This window comes from Lepisosteus platostomus, chromosome 2 (assembly GCF_059453375.1).
Source record: "Lepisosteus platostomus isolate fLepPlt1 chromosome 2, fLepPlt1.hap1, whole genome shotgun sequence".
Taxonomy (NCBI): Eukaryota; Metazoa; Chordata; class Actinopteri; order Semionotiformes; family Lepisosteidae; genus Lepisosteus; species Lepisosteus platostomus.
In genome coordinates, this window is record NC_142612.1 from 34,661,480 (window position 1) to 34,674,012 (window position 12,533).

At 38.8% G+C, this 12,533-nt stretch overlaps 1 protein-coding gene across 1 annotated transcript in view; it reads left to right on the top strand.

The window, feature by feature from the left end:
- Positions 1-4,156: 4,156 nt before the first annotated feature.
- pknox1.1 (pbx/knotted 1 homeobox 1.1) overlaps positions 4,157-12,533 on the top strand; it is a 53,828-nt gene continuing 45,451 nt past the window's right edge. Inside the window, exon 1 of the mRNA XM_088607165.1 lies at positions 4,157-4,257. The gene's annotated coding sequence lies outside the window, so the exon portion shown is untranslated. The remainder of the gene's footprint in view (positions 4,258-12,533) is intronic.

Below are 12,533 nucleotides of genomic sequence, written 5' to 3' on the forward strand. Positions count from 1 at the left end.
GCTACAAGAGTGGTGACCTGACTTTCATGCCTAGTGAACTTCCCAGAGGGTTCCCATTGTTAAAATCAAAATGGTATGTTACATTCATAATGATCTACATTGCATTTGTAACTCAGCACTTGTAGCTAGCTTGCCCATGGTGCCCGAGGTGCTACTACTGTACATCTAAGGGGGAAGACAGGAATTCTAAATGTATTTTATTTTAGTGCTGTTAAAAGGTTTAAGTGTCTTTGGTAAGTTGAAAAAGTTAAAGGACTATTTTAAAACCCTAACCTTCTGTCACATTTACCACTTGTTCAATAAGGAAAAACAGTTTAAACATTGACTATTAACTAGGAGTACTAAAAAAGTTCACATAGACATTAACGTTTTCTGAATATAGCCTACAAGATCTCAAAATGTAAGCTGAACAAGCAAGTGGATTGTAAACACAAATCACATTCAAAAAAAGTATTATTTTATTCAATTTCCTGGAAGTTTAAATCCAAATGCAAGGTATGTTACATTTATTGTTATTGTGGAAGACCCATTGATGATTAGTGATGCCAGCCATAAGGGAACAATATCTGCATTTGTGTGCAAGTCCATATAGTGTGTAGCAGTATTCCATTGTGTTGTAATGGTAACAGATCAGAGTTCTACACTACCTTAATGTTCAGGTTCCTTTTTCTAAGGTAATATAAGCGGTGACAAATGTTTGTCATGCACTGTAACTGCATATAGGTCAAATGTCAACTGAGCACCCTTTTCTATATCATATCGCACATGTGTAATTCAAGTATTTTCAAGATTCAATATTTTTTATTACAACAAGAGTATTGGAATGCTTACTCTTTCAGCTGTACCCAGTAATATTAAAAAAAAAAAATAGGCACAAATGACAAACAGACATGGACAATAAATTTAGAGAATATATGTTATAATACAGCCAAGACAGGACATAGTGCAAACAGTGCAGTACCTTAAAGTGCAGGTGCTAATTTGAGCTGTTTATGATTGGGTGGAATAAACTGTTGGTCAATTGGTCTGTGTTCTAATACTGCAATACCTCTTACCAGAACCCAGGGGTGAAAACAGATCATGGCCAGGGTCAACTGGGTCCCAATGTATAGCTCAAGTATAGCTATAGTTGTGGCAGCGGTCGAGATGTATCTGGTCGATGGAGGGTAGCTCGGTCCCAATGTTTTACTGCGAGGACCTCACAAGCCTTTGTATGGCTTTTCTGTCCTGTACTGTGGCTCCACCATACCACACCGGAAGGCCACTCTCAGTGGTATTACAGTAAAAATTGGTGAGTGTTGTCTTGCTCATCCCCCACTTCCTTAACTGTCTCAGGAAGTGAAGGGCGCTGGTGGGCTTTAGTGAGGATGGCAGCAGTGTTCTCTGACCAGCTCAGCCTCTCAGTGATCTGGAGGCCAAGGAACCTGAAGGGGCTGACAGTTTTAACTGGAGCCCTGTGAATGAGGATGGGTGTGTGAAGTCCTCCATATCTCCTGAAGTCCACAATAATCTCTTTTGTTTTGCCGATGATAAGTGTGGGGTTGTTGTGGCACCACTCCACCAGCTCTTCTACCTTGCTCCTGTAGGTGGTTTCATCATTGTTGCTGATAAGACCGATTACTGTGGTGTCATCAGCAAACTTTATGATGCGGCTGCTGTTAAATCTAGCCACACAGTCATGTGTTATAGAGAATACAGCCATGGGCTCAGGCAGCAGCCCTGGGGGCCCCTGTGTTGAGGATCAGAGGGGATGAGGTTTTGTTTCCAATCCTCACCACTTGGGGTCTGCCTGTCAGGAAGTCCAGGACCCAGTTGCAGATGGCGTTGTTGAGGCCCAGACCCCTGAGTTTGACCACCAGCCTGCCTGGCACAATTGTGTTGAAGGCTGAGCTGAAGTCAATAAATAACATCCTGGCATAGGTTTTCCTCTAGTCCAGGTGCTCAAGAGTGGTGTGAAGTGCCAGTGAGACAGCATCGTCCACTGACCTATTATTCCTATAAGCAAACTGCAGGGATCCAGGGAGTCCGGGACAATACTGTCGATGTGTCCCCTCACCAGTTTCTCCATGCACATTACATGACAACTTGGTTGCTTTAGGCTGTGGCACGACAGTAGTTCTTTTGAAGCACAGTGGGACAGTAGACAGGGATAGTAACGTGATAAATATTACAGTAAAGACAGGGGCCAGCTGTTCTCTGCATGCCTTTAAAACACAGGGGGATGGGATGCCATCAGGGCTGGCAGCCTTGCGTGGGTTCACCTTTCCGAAAGCTTTCTGTACCTCCTGTTCAGACAGCTGCAGCACAAATTCCCCAGGTTCAATGGGCGTTTTGTGTGAAGCGTCAAACCTCGCATTGAAGTTGTTTAGTTGGTCAGGCAGTGAATCATCAGCTGTTGTTATAACCTATTTGTCCTTTGTAATTAGTGAGAGCCTTCAGGCCATTCCAGAGGCGCATTGTGTTAATGCCCCCACATTGTGATTCAAGCCTGTCTCTGTAGTCCCCTTTCGCATGTCTGATGGCCCTCTCCAAGTCATACCTGGCTTTCCTGTACAGCCCAAGATCTCCAGAGTTGAAGACCACAAATATATGAATGTATAAAGGAGCTTTTAAATGAACCGTTTCACTATCTGACCAGCTCTGGTAGCTTACTGATCCCAGTAAATCTGCTTCAATAACAAAGAAGGACAGTGTGGTTCCAGGCACCCAGAACCCCTAATTTTCAATCTTAAATCTGCATTTTCTTAGTCCTTATTGCTTTCACTGTTAATTGGCTTTAGGATTCAGTTAGATACTAACAGAAGTATGAAAATAAATCACACAAAAATAACTGAATATTAAATGTTCTAATATATAAAAATGGATTGGTTAGCGTCTAAACCATTTCAGTCCTGAAGCAAACAATTTGAAATATAATTCCATTTAGAAAAACTGTTCCATTTGAATTTTTATGACTATAAAAACATATTCATACCTTAATTACAACCTGGTGATTTTTAAAAACCTTTTGTCTGTAGACAAATTATTTTGAATAATTCTCATGCCTACTATAATGCGCTTGAATCATTTGGCTATGATTTTAAGCGAGTTTCACACTCTTAATTCAATAATGAAATGTTGCTCAACCTAGAGACATCTAAACAATCACATAAACATCACATTATAGTGTTAATTGTAATCCTCCAGAGCAACGGATAAGCTACGAACTGCTCATGCTGTTTCTGTTGATGAATGTGAAACTGCTTATGAGGTGAGTATATAAACAAGGGATCCGGTTTTTGGATCTTTGGAAGTCAGTGTAAGCATTAACATTTTGTGTTTCTACAAAACGAATCAGAGAGTTTGTTGCAGATAACAGGTAGCTGGTCCGAAGAATATATAAATAATAACACCAATTCCAGCTGCTCACAACAGTTATTGTCATTGTCGTTATTTGAGCGAAGCTTTTGTCTAGGCTTAGGGTAACAATACGGTCAGGTCACTTCGTGGCATAGTTACACATCAGTCAGAACGTCGTCCAAGTGCAGTAAGACTGTAGTGGAAACTGTTGGTGTCTAATCTAGTCACAAACCTTTTTTTCCCATTTTGTTCTCATAACAGTATATAAAAACAACGCATTCTACAACAGAAAAACATAACCTGGGGTCTACGGATTAGAAAATGTGTTAATATATAATAAATTCACTGCACATAGAAGCTAGAAATCTATATTAAAAACACGTTTCAAAGACTAAATTTTAAACTGCATATTACTGAATTGTTTGTAACATTTTCAAAGAGCTGATATACTGGGGCCAAACACTCACTGTCAGTAACTGCTTTATTTTAAGAAGGCCGCGATGAGCCAGAGCCTGACACTGTAGACATCTGGTGCGAGTCAGCTGCAGGACACATCTAAGTCTTCACTCACGTTAACACCAACTAAAACTAGCACGTTTTGGGTTTTTGGACTATGTGAAACTAAAAAGTAAACACAGGAATGTCGTTTAAAATCTGCAAACAAAATGCAGCTAGGATTATTCTCAAATTAACCAGTAAATCTCTGAGCCACGTACTACAGTGCTAGCTTGTTCCTGCAGTACAGAGAAGACTCGTGTCATCGCATCCGCTCCCGGGTCGTGCGCGTGCACGCCATACGTCATCCCTCCTCCCACCTTATCCCGTGAGCTGCGTGCCCGCGGCGCGATGACGCCACGCGGCGGCTGCGGGTCCCGATTGCTGCAGCCGCTTGTCAGTGTGACGAAGATTGGCACCCAGGTAAGCTGTCACTCAAAATCCTCTTTTTCCGCTCACTATCAATCAAATATCGCGCAGAAAAGCGCCGTCGGCCCTATCGCAAGTACCAGGGCATAGTAGGGAGGTGGCTCGGAGTGGGTCAGCGTGAGGGTACAAAACGCCCTACGTTTTTGAACAAGGGGAGAAAAATATGTCCGGTTTGAGCGTCTTTTTCAAGGGAAATTTCTGGAAAAGCGAGGGAGCTGCTGGCAAGGCCTCGTTGCTGTTGCTCGGCGCAGCGAGGAGGGCAGGGCTAGGCAGCTGCCCGGCTTGATTGATGGAGGCACAGGGGGCAGGTTTCTCCTCAACGTTAAAGGGACAGGGGCGAATTTTCTCCGTGTCGGTCGTGTTTATGTGCCGGATGCGGCCTGGCCGGGTTTGTCTGGGCAGAGCGGTCGAGGCCCGGGGCTGGTTGTGGCGGACGCTGCGGCGCGAAACATGGCGCTGAGAAAACCCCTCCGTAACACACCGAGACGTGAATCAACAAGACGCCCTCCCAGTGTCCAGCGTTATGACTTGCAGCGTATGAAAGGCATAAAAAATGAACCATGAACCCATAGTTCTCTGAAAAGTCTAAATACGCACCGAGCATCTACGAAGTTTCTTTAGAGGAGCTTATGAATTAACTTTTCACCAGAATTTAGCAGGGCGCCCCTTAAAATGGGGGTATGTTTACAGGAAGCAGCTGATGGGACATATTGGACAGTAAAAAAAAAATACTTTCGTTTAAAAACTCTGTTAGCAGCACACATTAAATTCGTAAATGAAACACCCGAAAACATTTTGTTAGAGTGTACCGATATGAATTCGCATCTGCAGACTAGTAGAAGTTGAACATTTTGATACATGAGCCCCCTGGTTGTTAATCCATTTATCGGTTGGAGAAAAAACGCACAGCCTTACAAAATGCAGGCATAGAGATAAACAATTTGCATGTTTTATACGTTGTTGCTTTTTTACATCCTCGTTTGTTGACACTGTTAAAAGGCACACTAATAGATTGCGTGATTGAAATCCAAATACGAGAAACAATACAAAGTTTCTTCATAATATCAGGGTGCGTTATCAGTTTTTGCTTTTTATGATGTAACTTAATGGATGTATTTTTCTATACCGCCTTGTACGCTTCGTGCTCCTGCTGAAGCATTTCCCTTTAAGGGCCAGTCTCCCGCTTTCCTCATAAGGACTGAGGTTTGTGATCGAGTTTCAGTCTGGCTTCGTTATCGAGGACTGACGTAGTTAAGCTGTGAGGCATTAAGATCGGGGATCTAGTTACACTCCGTAACCCTGATTTTGTTTTCTTTATTTTTTCAAGGAGCATACATTTTAGATAGAAAAGCTTAATGCTTATAACTGCACGTCCTGTACAAATTATATATTCTGACTTTCGTCATTACAATTTCCCTATTTAAATTTCAAAATAGATTGAAAAGGCACCACTCTTGTTACTCTCTCAAATAACCAACTATGGAAAATTCCAGATCTCAACATTAGAACATCTGTTGCAGTTTGCACAAGATTTATGGATGATATGTCTGCTATACATATAGAGACAGATCACTTTATTGGCCAAGTTTTCACTTACAAGGAATTTGACTTGGTGAGTTGCTCATACACTATACACATACAGACATACCATATATACATTTCAGAAATTAAAGGAAAAATATATATTGCACCTCAAGAATGTGTCAGAACTCTACTTTTGTGTGATAACCCCATTCGTATGTACATATTTGTAAATGATAAATTAACTGTCCATAATACATATCCATATACAGACAATATTATTAATGCACATAATGCCGTGGTTGAAAACTAAGTAATCAATATTCAATTTTAATAACACAATTTAAGTAACTTTCAGTGATTAATAGGGGTGATTAATAAGAGTCACTGCCTGAGGAAAAAAGCTGTTTTTGTGTCTTGTGGTCCTGGTGCTAACTGACCTAAATCTTTTCTCTGATGGGAGACATTGAAAAATATGATGGCCAGGGTGAGAGGAGTCAGCAATGATCCTGCCAGCATGCTTCTTAGTCCTGGAGATGTAAAGGTCCTGGAGGATAGGCAGGTCACAGCCTATGATTACAGCAAAAACAAACTTTTTGGTTGAGATACATTTAATCTGTGGATGGAAATATAAATTCAGACATGGATAAAACATTGACATTTTCTGAGAAAATTTTGTAGTCAAGTTTGAGGTACTAGTTTTAGTTAAAATGACACATTCTCCTCTGTTGAAAAGGAAGGTTGATGTGGTTATAATTGCCCTTGGTATCACTGACTGCACCAGTCTTGAAAGTGGTCAACTTTCATGCCGAGAGTTTAGATGACAGTTGTCGACCGAACGGAAAAGTATTAAAGTTATGCATTTTATGTTACCCATGTGTGATTTTTTTAAAGTTCTGTATGGCTGTATCAAAGTGCTTAGTGATAACTTTGGCTCCAGAGCTACAATCAAGTATGTTGCTTCTGAAAAGAATTTTGGGATTTTTTTCATGTTGTTCTTAGCATTTTTGGCGTTTCCAAGGCCACATCTGAATTGACTCTATGCCCACTGGTGAGGTGCTTGAATTAAATGCTCAGGGCAGATGCAAATAATTGAAGTTCTTTAGAAATGGATCACAGAATACAGTATTTTACAGAAATACACAGGAAGGTATGTGGTAACTCATAACATGATCTCAACAAATTTCAGAAACACAGAACACTGTTATCCCTCCATTCATTTATTAAGTTATTGTCTGTCAAAACAGTTCTTAACTGGATGTGAAGCCACAGGTGGCAATGGTGCTATATCAATCCAACCATCTGAAAGAGCCTCTGTATGTTCTTCAGGTGTCCTCTAGATAGACTTGAATTAGGACAGGTGTTGAACATAGGGTTCAGAGGTGACATTGATTAATAACCTTATACACATTCTTGTGAACCGGAAAAGGATCTTAATTGATTACATAACAAGACCTATTAAAAGTTCTATTGAAAATAAGATAAGGGTCCTCCAGGGCCAGGGTTGATAAGCACTACTGTAGGAGGTGCTGGCCTTTGGCCAAGTTTTAAAATTGATGTCCTGGGTACTTGGTCATTAAAGATCCTGTAAGAGTAAATGTAAGTTACTCTCATTTTAGTTGGAGAAGAAGTTTTTCACTCTTCCGCCTGATCTGCTGTGTAGTGGGGATGTTGGTGCAGAATGGCTGCTGTGCGTCACCTGTGTGGCTGATGCGCTCCAGAGATCGATGAACTGGATCCCTTCTAACACGTAAAGGGCTTTGCAATCCCTTAGCTTGACAAAAGCAAAATTCTGTTATTGTGTAATACATATTTATATTGGGTATTCCTTTAATCTATAATTATACATAATAGAAATAGCTTTATGTTTATATTTAGCAGCCATATCACCCTGCAAGTCACAACTGACAACCCACTGAAGCTAAGCAGATGTGAGCCTGGTCAGTAGCTGGATGGAAGACCTCTTGAGAAAAACTAAGGTTGCTGCTGTAAGTGGTGTTAGTGGGGCCAGTAGGGGGCGCTCACCTTGAAGTCTGTGAGGGTCCTAATGCCCCAGTATAGTGATGGGGACACTAAACTGTAGAATGCCACCATTCTTCAGATGAGACGTAAAACCGTGGTCCTGACTCTCTTAGGTCATTAAAAATCCCAGGGCGCTTCTAGAAAAATTAGGGGTGTTACCCCAGCATCCTGGCCAAATTTCCCTTTGGCCTTTACCAATTATGGCCTCTCTCCATCTATGAATTAGTTTCATCACTCTGTTCTCCTCCCCACTGAAAACTGATTTGTGGTAAGTATACTGGCACACTATGGCTGCCATCACATCCTCCAGGTGGATGCTGCACATTGGTGGTGGTGGAGGGGATTCCCCATTACTAGTAAAGCACTTTAAGTGGAGTGTCCAGAAAAGTGCTATATAAGTGTAAAGAATTATGATGATGATGATGATGATGATGATGATGATGATGTCAGTTGACCCCATTCCAGCACATTTGACCTTTACATCACCTGTTTACCTGACTGCTGTCTCAAGTAGTGTGTTATGAATTATGTAATCCAAAAGCCTAGCTTGTGAAAGCATTGTGGGGCAGAGTGGTCCTAGCAGCCTGTATGTCTTACCAGGTTTCGGTGGGGTGTGTGTGATTTTGCCTGACAGTTTGGGAAAGGAGTGGGTAAAAAATGGCTTAAACCTGTTACAATCAGGATAAGACATGATACCTATTTGCAGATCTCCGTAGACCCACTAGTCCTTTTTGCTCACTTACAGCAACTAGCTCCTTCAGTATTAATTGGACTGATAAGAGGCCTCCTGTAGTGTGTTATGAGAATCATGTATTATTTTTAGAAAAATTAATACAATACCAAACTTTATATATGGTACAGTGCACACGCTAGGGTTTACTTGCCAGGGAGAGTTATAAGCTGATAAAATTACAAGCTTTTCCCAGAAACTGTGTCTATCAGTTATAGTCTGAATGATTATCAATCCAGCAATTGTGTGTCAGAATCTTGGGAACATTAGCTTAGTTCCTAAACCACATCATCTTACTATCTTTGTGCTTAACTGGTGACTCAACCTATTAAAACCCCACATTTTTTACTGATATACCTCACTGTAGCAATGTATTATCAAACTGGAAAATCGCATCACGTTGTAATGGCTTAGCTTACTGGCAGTTCAGGCTTCACTCAAAAAGACTGTTATTTATAAATCTGTGAGGTCATCCCTTATGGGACTCCAGCCCATCTTAGAACGCAAGTTTTTGATGTTATGCAGTGCCATTTGTAATGTATTTTTTAAAGAAATAATTGTGTAACAAGTACATTAAGTATGATAGCTATTTAAATAAACATCAGATGCAAAATACGTTCGGTTAAGTAGTTTGTTTTTACATTGAGCACCTTCACTCATTAAGCTTTACAGCAGTTATGGCTAACGAGTTAGGCCTGAATTTTGACTAATTTTTTTACCTTTATTTCAGTCCTCTGGCACCAAGAGGTCAGCTCACTTTTTTATTATACTGTGTGCATAAGCATGGCGATTAATAGCAATATACATGTCATATGATAGATAGATACATAATCATAAATCTGTTTTATTCAATAGTATACAATGTAACAATAAAGTTTCCCTTTATTACTGAAATACTAATACTGAAATTAGTAGTAAGTCACAGTAGATAAGAATGAAGTAAAGTGAAAAAATAAGGCATTTCACAAGAAGCACATGAATGGCACAGTTTAGTTAAAATGCACATTGAGCTATATTTTGCTGTTACATTTAATTATTGTTAGTTGGTGAAAACCAGCCCATATGTAAAAAGCACTTCTTTCGGGGTCAGTGGAAGTGGTAACTAACAAATATCATTTAGCCATTTGTGTTATGTGTTATGTTGGGAAGTAATTTTTCAGATTCATTTCAAAATTCACCAAGACACATTCCAGTGTCTGGTGTCTAGCGTTTGCATTCCTCCACCTTGGATTTGCATTCCGTCATTGTCATGAATCGAAAAATACCTTTGTTAAAGAATACCCCTGCAATTTACTTGTTTTGAGTCAAGCATCTTGACTGATTTGAGAATGATAGTTTATTGAACTATCCTGTAATTATGGATTGATCAACAAGACTCATGCCACAGTCATAGAAAGTTCACTTTCCAAACGTTATACATCCTTGACCATTACTTTTCAGCAGCAAAAGAAATGTCAGTTTCCATTACCACAGTGCTTGGGTAAAACCTTACATATTGGAATGAAAAGTTATTGCACAATAATGAAGTACTTACAGATGCAACTATGAATGTGCATGAAAACTCACATTAGCTCTAAGAAAACTGATAGGTGGTACTTGTGGTGCATCAAATTCTGAAACTTGTTTACTTGCTTTGGTTATTTTTAGAAAGATGTAACATACTCATTTTAACTGCATTTCCCGTGAACACTTGCAAGGTTCAAATTAAAAACAATAAACAACATATACTTAAACATAAGTTATATAAGTACTTATAAACCACCAAGGCTGGATGCAAAAATTAGGAATTCTGGGAGATCTAGTTTTTGCAGACAGGTTCCCAATCTGTTATTTTTTAGTGGATTCTCCCATGTTATTTATGACTTGTCTATTCCTTGTATGATTCACTAACTTCTTAATTACATATCCCCTCAAATATGAAAATTTGTTTTTCCTCAAAAAAGTATTATGCACATTTTAGAATTTACTTATATTAATTTGAATTACTCTTGTCAACTGTTATTCTCGTGTCAATGGTGTTACCCTCATGTTAACTATGGTCCTACACATTGTCTAAAATAAATAGTATTTTGTTAGATTTATATTACACAAAAAGGACTTTCTAATTTGTTTAAATTTAATTTTCATTTTAAATGTGACTTTTGTGAGAAAATGGTAACACCACTGTTATTTGTTTTTGCACTTTCATGTTTAAATATACATGTTTAATGTAAGCTCCTCTTTAGATAAAAATAAACTTAAAAATGGGTCACACAAATATCCATGATATTAGAGAAGATGTAAATTGAACCATTTTTGTTTTTTGTTAATTGACAGGCTACAGCTACCATATATACAAGGGGAATTAAAGGGGAGTCACATTTCTGAGACCGGGTTATGAAATCTCGGTCACAAAATTAATTAATTGATGGTGTTTCAACATTTGACAAATTTGGAGTTCAGCACAAAATTGTGAACTTTGTGAAAGTATTAAATGATTGCTATGTTATCCCAAACCGCTGGTCTTTCCACAGGCGAGAGTGAGAGTTCATGCAAACTGTGCCATAAAGAAGTCCTTTCTGCTCACTACACCCTGTAAGCAAAATGGAGAACTAGGTCTCCAAACAATGTTCATTCTTTTTTTGGTTACTCAACTCGCATATATATTTTAAACATTGCCCTACTGTTGAGCATTTGGCTCTACAAAACATAGTGGTCACACACAAAACAGAGTATCAGGAGAAAGTCAAACTGTTTCCTTTTCTAAGGGATAATCGATTAGCCAAGAGATGGGTTATAAACATGGGCACTGATGTTGGTCCTGTTGACAAGTTTCTTGATGAGATTCAGTGCAATGTACGAGAGAATAATGACAGGTTGTGCAGCAGACATTTCACTGCAGAAACATTCCAACATGATCTGCATGCAGAGTTAACAAGTGGTATTTGTGAGCAAAAGTGTCTTAGAGTTCATATATTGAATTCAATTCAGTTGCACTCAATCAAATTGACAGTCTAGATAAAGTAAAAACATGCCATCCTGTATGTGTAAATTTCATAACATTGTATATGAATTAATACAGTTGCAAACTTTGCTTGGACTAAAGCATATACTTTATTGCAACAGAAATAGATTGGTTTAAAAATATTGTCAATTTGGGATAGGATTTCTCTCTTTTGAAAATTTTTACATGATTACGAAACCTAGCAGTTAATTTTGAAATATATTTTCATTTCAGATACTGAACCAAAACTTTAATTTTTCCCCATAAAAAGCAACTGAAGTTTTATCAGATTTAAACTTAAGACCTAAGTAAGGTGCATTAAAATTGGTATTATGATTAAAAGCAATATTTCTATCAAATTAAAAGAGATGTACTCACAATCGCGCTTGTTTACAGTGTAATATGGCCACTTCACATCACTGGATGTTTTGTTGCCTCGTTCTGAATCGCAGACAATGATGGTAATATGATGCTACACATACCTGAAAATAGTCTATTTTGTGTTGTAAATTGAAGGTTTTACACTTTACCATGTACTTTGTTTATTTGTTATTGTTTGAAATGCACTCATCAATGCAGGTTTTTTGTAACCTCAAAATACAAAAAAAGAGTTGCAGTACCCCTTTAAACTGCAGTCCCAAATTCTCAAACCGGTTAATAAAACTTGGTAACAAAATAAAATCATTGACGTTTATAGATAAAAATGACAAATTTCTAATTGAGATCAAAATCGTGAAATTCGTGAAAGTACTGTAAGTTGCCATGTTGTTGCAAACTCGCATTCGAATTCCTGCGAGCTGCAAAATGATTCTGCCCTTCCTGCTCACCAGTCACTGTAAGGACAAATGTAATATGAAGTACGAGCGAATAAGTACAGGTTGTGCAGCTGACATTTCACCACAGAAATGTTCCAATGTGATCTACATGCAGAGTTAACAAGTAAGTTGTATTTGTCTGCAAAACTGTTTCGAAATCCAGAGCAATATTTCTGTTGGTTTAAATGAGAAGTATTCA